The 7,512-nt window shown below is 40.6% G+C and overlaps 1 protein-coding gene across 1 annotated transcript in view; it reads left to right on the top strand.

The window, feature by feature from the left end:
• The first annotated feature begins 878 nt into the window (after positions 1 to 878).
• The window catches only part of LOC119722680 (gonad-stimulating substance), a 30,776-nt gene continuing 24,142 nt past the window's right edge, over positions 879 to 7,512 (top strand). The window contains exon 1 of the mRNA XM_038192926.1: positions 879 to 1,087. The gene's annotated coding sequence lies outside the window, so the exon portion shown is untranslated. The remainder of the gene's footprint in view (positions 1,088 to 7,512) is intronic.

The raw sequence follows: 7,512 nt of genomic DNA, 5'->3' as shown, positions 1-7,512 counted from the left end.
CCTAAGTGTCTGGAAAAAATAACCGGTCTACATTTCAGCACGCCTCCTTGAAAAAAATTCTGGATCCACCGTGCTAGCCCCCCAAAAATATTGGTTCTAGAACCGCGCCTGGGGTTGTATATCATTGTTATACTACTGAAGGGAATGGATTCTATGTTTGACTTAACAGTTGTTTTGAGTTATCAGAGTTTGACTTCTCGAGACTTCACTGCATATGAACTTATGCCAATTTTTATGCGTGTCTGTTTAGAAAAACAAAACAGCGCCCTCACTCGGGAATAATGCCTATTGGAATTACCGATTGATAATCGAACATTTTTCATCCCACAGTAAACTTTTACACCTGTTAGTTTAAAAGTGATATCGCCCATAGGCCCTAATTGTAAAAGTGTACTTATAAAAAAAGTGCTTCTGATTTTCAATTCATTCAAACAGAGAGCGAATCGCGACAGAAAAGGGTATATATATTAACGAAATGTGGTTTGTAAGACCAGAAGCCTGCATCTAATCCTCCTACAGCTTGTTCTCCATCGTTTTCACCCTCAAATAATGGCAGACGAAAGTATTTGGTTCAAGCTAGCTTCTTTCAACGTCCGACGCAATTCTCAACCTATCAATATTTAATCACTTCCACGGAACACAACAAAGAAAACACCCTAAAATACGTGCGTAAACACTCGTCACCTACGAGACCTTACGCTGACACATTACTGTCCGCAAGCCCCGGCGTCATTTACGCTCGTTCGCGTCCATCATTTTGACAGTTTGCGTCCGGTTTTTGGTCCCGCGTTAAATCTGCCGCGGCGCCGCGCCGCGCAGTGACGTGCCCTGGCCTTACGGCAGGTCTGTTTTTTTCCCTTGGACCGGGACCAGGTGGGCTTCGCGCAGTGCGATTGTTCAAGAATCGGAAGTCAGGCCGGTTTATAAAGGAACAGGAGTTCGTGGCTCTGCCTCATAATACGTTCCTGTGCATCCCTGGTTGTTTGTTTCCGAACTTTACTGAGCAAGCATTTTGTTCTCACCGCCCTCGTGTTTCGGAAGCTGGTCTAGGCGCCATCTGCAAGTGGAGAGTTAAAGTTTTCACAAGGTAAGTGAATTATAATTGCTCTGATCGAAACTCGTTATACTACGACAGAGGTTTTGGACTATAAATATCTGCAAGTATTTATGGCCTTAAAGCGCTCGGTAAGATGTACATAGTGAGTCCCCTAACGTGGCGCACTTCGACGTTTCCCACGACTTTCCTCATGCAGTGTTGCCAAACCTCTTTGATGATAAACTTCAAATTCACTCAGCTAAATACTGGTACTTTTATACCTTAATAATGCTTGCTGGTGAATCTTTGTGAACAGTTTCAGTGTCATGAAATTTAGTCTTTGTGAACAGTTTCAGTGTCATGAAATTTAGTCCGAAATTCAACAAGTGCGAGTGCACACAATAAGCGCTGGCCATGTTGCAAGAAGTCTTGCATGAAAGTCTTGCATGATATGGATCAAAATGATCCCTGCCAGAGCTGAAAAATGCGACACCGAAAAATGAGACGTCGATGGCATATATGGTACACCACACTTTCGATTAATTTCCGGGGACAGACAGACAGACCGACCATCCGACCGACCGACCGACCGGCCACAAGATGACATGTAAAATCACATGCCATAGAGCTAAAAACTTTGTGTCCGGAAATTGGGCACAAATCGGCCGAGACATGTGCCCTGACGTGGCGCACTTGAACAAAATCTCGGGAAAATTCCAAGTTAGCAGTTAATTTTTTTTTAGTGGACAAATTATGATGAACCATTCTTATCTCCACTCAAATATCCAACTACAAGTTTGTCCGAAAAGTATTTTCTTATTTTGGGGCGCATTTTAACTTGAAAGGTTCATTGTGCACTTGAAAACAGAACATTACGCCGAAATTTAATTTCTGCTAACTTTATAATGGGTAGGCCTAGGTGAACTTATAAGATTTGTGAACGGGAATGTTTGGAGATTGATGAAATTTCACTTACTGTGAAAATTCAGGTAAAACTTTTGCTCTAGCAAGGAACTAGAGGCGAAAAAAATCCAAGTGCGCCACGTTAGGGGACATCAACACTTCGGTTACACGAGGGATTCCATGCTGATACCAGAGTGGATTGTCGCGTACACACCACGGCTTCTGAAGCTTAGCCTACCGAATTGTGTTTACCAATATTTGCTCCGTCGATGTGTTCTAGTGCAACATTTGTGGTCTAAGTAGCGTTTGCCCTAAATGAACACGTGCTCGAGAGAAAATCATTCAGTACGTTAAAACCCTCCGAGGTATCGGCCCGAACGTTTCCGAACGTTTCCGAACGTTTCCGAACATTTCTAAACCACTTTTGTGTTTGATGCCTGTCTGCGAAAGCACTTCGATAACAACATTTTCGTCCCATATCAACTGTTGACTCCTTTTCAATCACAAAAAAAATGAATGCGACGTACATGTAATTGCATTTTATCAAGATTTCTTATACGTTAAAAAATAATGGTCATAATTATGAATAGCATACTAATGCCACTCGTTAGATATTTTCTGGATTTTTGATTTTAAATATTAAACCATTTTGACACGAAGGAGACTTTCATAGCATGATAAGTCACATTGGTTATTAACGTGACGAAAAAGGTAAGATAGACTACTGGAACAGAAAGAAATTGAGAAAATCCTCATAATATTAACAAGAATCACGCCATTATCAGAGGCAAATCCCCGTATTTTAGAAATAGTGCGGGTTCAACATTAACATTTTGGATGGCTGTATCTGCATTATGGTGATTGTAAATCAAATTAGTATCATCTGCAAATAAACAGAAAGACATGACATCCGAAGATCTACAAATATCATTGATATAAATAATAAATAGTAATGGACCTAATACACTGCCTTGAGGGACTGCACAAGTGATGGACTGTTCTAAAGAGTGACGAAGATTATAAGAAACATACTGCCTTCTATTTGATACATAACTCCTGAACCAGTCCAAGGCCAACCCTCGGACACCAAAATGCTCTAATTTATTTAAAAGGATGTCATGGTTAATTGATAGTGTCAAAGGCCTTGGACGAGCCCAGGGAAATACCGACAGAAAACTGCTTGTTCTCAAAGTCATCAATGATTTTACTTAACACATCAAGTATAGCCAACTCTGTAGAGCGGTATTTGCTCTAAAGCCGTATCGAGGTTGAGAGAAGAGGCCATACTTATTAATAAATGCAATCATGCGACTGAACACAATTTTTTCAAATAATTTGGAGAAAAAAACCCAGGTAAAATAGTAATAGGTCTGTAATTAATGAAATTATGTCTACTACCGCCTTTGTGTATGGGAATCACTTTACCCATTTTCAATTCGTCAGGAAAGGCTCCCTCAGAAATTGACTGATTAAAAGAGAAGAGCAAGTGGTATAGCGAGAGCACTCCTGGCCTTTTTAACAACAAAGGAACTCAAACTATCCCAGCCTGGGGCTTTACCAAATAGGGAATTTGTTAATCACACTCACGATTTCTGCTTGCGTAACAGGATTCAAAAATAAAGAATGAGAACACCTCTCTCCAAGAGAGGAATGATAAGAACGATCAGACAATGGAAGGTTGCTGGCTGTCCTGTTTCCAGTGTTTACAAAGTAATCGTTAAAATGGTTAGCAATACCATTATGCACAAAATAAGATGAATTAGTATTGGACTTAGATTTATTCAATAAAGAATTAATAAGTTTTCAGTGCCTTTGATATTATTCCTTTCACTATTAAATTTGTGGTGCAAATAATTCTTCTTACTAGCACGAATATCAAACCAGTAAAGAATATTGTTTATACTGGGTGTACACATGCCTACGTCACATTCGATATCCGATTCGGGCGTCGCGTGTTTGATACATGTATGAGCAGGGAGTCGTGGGCTCGAATTCTCTCTCGAGAAAAAGCCCGTTCATGGTCGGCAAGAAAAACGAACGATGACGTCACGGCGAATGTTCAAGCTTTGAAGCCGCAAAAGTTAACGCACACATTTGAACTCCAGCAAACTTCGCTGCCAAGGTTTCGTGACGTCAACTTCACTTTGCATTCGCATTCGCGTGACGCATGAACAAGCTGATGATTCAGTTGTTCCTGACTGACTGACTGACTGACTGACTGACTGTCTCCCCTTGTGACGTAAGACACTCCGGGCAATGCTATCGTATTGGATTACCCCAAACGACATTGAATGGGCCTTATTCACGAGTCGGCCATATTTAATAGAAAGTTAGGTAAAATCTTAATGTTTTGAACTTGTGAAGAGAAATGAAAGCAACTTAATTTATAATAAATTCTAGTCTGCTTCAATGAATAATTTGAAATTTGTAATTAAACATTCCCTTTATGTTAAAAGTCATATTAAAAAAAAACCCAGTAAAATAAGGCTGCATTGTACCTGCATAAATAGTCTGGCGCCATCCCATTCAGCACTTAACAATTAATGAAATACATTCAGGGAACTCGACAAAAATGGCCAACTCGTGAATAAGGCTAAATCCGACTACTTAAATAGGTGTACTTACCAGATTCATGAAAAAGCATTCCAGTGGACACCGGGTAGCAATTTTGAATCAATTCAATGCAATTTCGTGCACTCTGGGACCGGCTTTCTAGGCTCGCATTGTCTTTATTTTTTGGCATGCTCTCGGATTGCAATAAAGGCAAAATCCGCCATTAAAATTCACTTCTCCCCTACGCAAATTTCATCATATGCGAGTCGGGTTTCAACGCATACTGCCGCTGTACTACTGGGCTATACCAGTTTCATTCGTATGAGATGACTTGCACATGCGAAGAAACATTGCTTTTGGTTCGTTCCAAAATTGAAAAAAGAAAATCAGATTAAACTCATTGGCTGTTTGATATGAAGTCAATGTCCGCCATATCATCTCGCCGGTAACAAAGAAATTGTAAAAACGGTTACATAATATTTGTATATAAATTGTTCAGAAAGCACTGCCATACTTTAACGTAGAAGTGCAGGCATCAAGACAGGTGTGTTCTTACTTCAGTGACGTAAACGCGTACTAACTTCGATGACGTAACGCGCGTAACGCATACGCGCGCTTGATTTGAAATAAGGTAAAGATGCTACTTGTATTCTATATTTTGTCATTCTGCTGATGAGTGCCTTATGGTACGAAACAGTCTGTCCAGAAGATAATAATCTTAATCAATATCTGTAAACTCAATATAAAAAAAACCAAAACTTGAAAATGAATCAATCAAATATTATTGTGCTTCATACGATGGGAGTCAGGTAGTGTTCTGGTTCCCACTCCATATTCGAATGGAGAAACCGGGAACCAGCGAAGAACTTCAATAGTTTGTATAGTACGCAATGGTCATCGAGCAATGCATGTTTTCACATGGAGAGCAGTGAAAAAGTTCCCAATTTTTTTTTTTTTTAAGGAAAAATGCATGCGCGTTATCTAACTACATACAAGGTCGTCATAAGCTGCTTTCTCTAGCCAATGACGTACAGAGGTGAATGTTTGCACGGGCTGCGGGTAGAAGCGAAAAAGCCGACACTTCAAACCCAAAGCTATTTTTCCAGCTCACTGCAAAATTCACACGCATGACGAAAATAGGGCGGCAATATCCCTTGGTGTAAAATAGAACAGTTCACACAATTCAAGATGTCTGCCTGATAATTATTCGCGCGCGTAAATTATGAAAAGGTGGAAAGATTATTCGGCCCGTTGCGGCTTCGAGGTTAAAATGAAATTATAAGACCTTGACAACATACACTTTGGAATTTGAAACATTTCTACAAGGAAAACCTAGTAAATTTGGTCCCCACGGCAAAACCATGAGCATCAAATTACAAAATGTGTATGTATTTGTGGTTTTTCTTATGGTGCGCCCCTCCGCTGGTATTGTGCCCCCACCCGAAATTTTGCTATTTTCCCCAAACCACTTTTACGGCAAGAGGAAGGATCCAAAATTAATATTTTATTTAAAAAAATCGGAAATGTGGACCTTCTCTCGGATTCAAACGAGGGATGCCTTCCTTGCCCCCCCCCCCCCCCCAGTTTCGCTGCGTATGCTTCCTTTTCTTTCAATGCAACCGTCAACAAACCGTCTTTTCCCCATTTTGATCGGTGATGTGCCATGCGTACGCTGACAATGCAGCTGGCCGTTTCCGGGAAGTGTCCGCTACCGTGTTTGATCATCCTGAGACCGCCGCTCAACCGGTAACTTGCCTGTGGGGAAAGGAACTCGTACACTGCAAATGCTATCAATCCTGCATATGAAAGCACAAAACAGATGGTGATCAGTGTCACCGATGTTTAATTACATTATTAACGAGGGCGATTTGGCGAAAACAGTGTTTTCGTTGTTTGTAGACCCCGTGCGCAAAGCGCCCTCGCCGAGGATACAGACACCAATTGGTCTTGTAGTTTGTTAATATTGGGAATTCAGTTTTTAAACACCCTGTTAAAGACCGATTGAAGTCTGGATTACCCGAGCCGAAGAAAAGCTATATCATGGTATGTCCATCTCGCGAGTGTCGTAAACAACGTCTTATACGGAGATTGTCGCGCGCGTCGCGCGTACAGCGCGCCGATGATGTGGCGCACAACGCAGCTGTGCCGGTGTATTGTCAATTTAGGTCTATATTCATCTGACTCACTCATTGCGCTTGCATGCCTACGTGAGGATTGTGAACGTTCAACTAATAAAACGGTGAAAGGCACCGGATTTCATAGGAGTCCAAATTTAATGTGACACTGGGAAAGTGTTTAAGACCGGTCAGCCGGTCTTTATCAATAGTTTAAGACCGGCCACGTGACGTGCTCTTAGCCAATATGAATGGGTAAACTGTCTTAAGCCGTGATTAGCGCGTTCGTTCCACTGATCTCCATGTAGAAAATCATGAGCTGTAAAAAAAACCCCAAAAACAAAAACAAAAAACTGAAGCTACGCAATGGTTACCGATCCTTCCATAATTACTGTGGGGAGGGAACCAGCCTCAACCACTCCCACACAACACTATATACAAATTGTTTCTAAACATAAATTGTCTAGGCTTCATATATAAAACCTATTTCTTGTCATTTGAAAAAAAAATTGAAAACAAAAAATAATAATTCGTTGAGCAAAAGTGTTAATTAAATTAGGTATCATTCTTTACAAATCAATTGTTCTCATGGAGTGGTAATAATGGCGGACGGTGACTTTACTTCTAACAGCCAGTGGGCTATATCCAGATTTAAATGATAGAGAAGTGGTTCAACAAACCCCCTTATTTTAATGAAAGGGAACAGCTGATGAAAGAGTTTTAATAGTGCAACCACTCTAGATTTTGTTTCGAAAATGCCATGTTTTCACGGTCGACATTTTGCACCGTTATCCTTCAATTCTTAACCTCTTCTTCATTGTTGAGAAGACAATGAAGTTGTAAGCCTACTGGCCTAGTATATACAGTCTTCGCTAGAGAAAGTTAATGAAATCACATGTGACTAAG

This window comes from Patiria miniata, unplaced genomic scaffold (genome assembly GCF_015706575.1).
Source record: "Patiria miniata isolate m_02_andy unplaced genomic scaffold, ASM1570657v1 HiC_scaffold_16, whole genome shotgun sequence".
NCBI classification, from domain to species: Eukaryota; Metazoa; Echinodermata; class Asteroidea; order Valvatida; family Asterinidae; genus Patiria; species Patiria miniata.
This window is presented reverse-complemented; position numbering and strand designations above follow the sequence as displayed.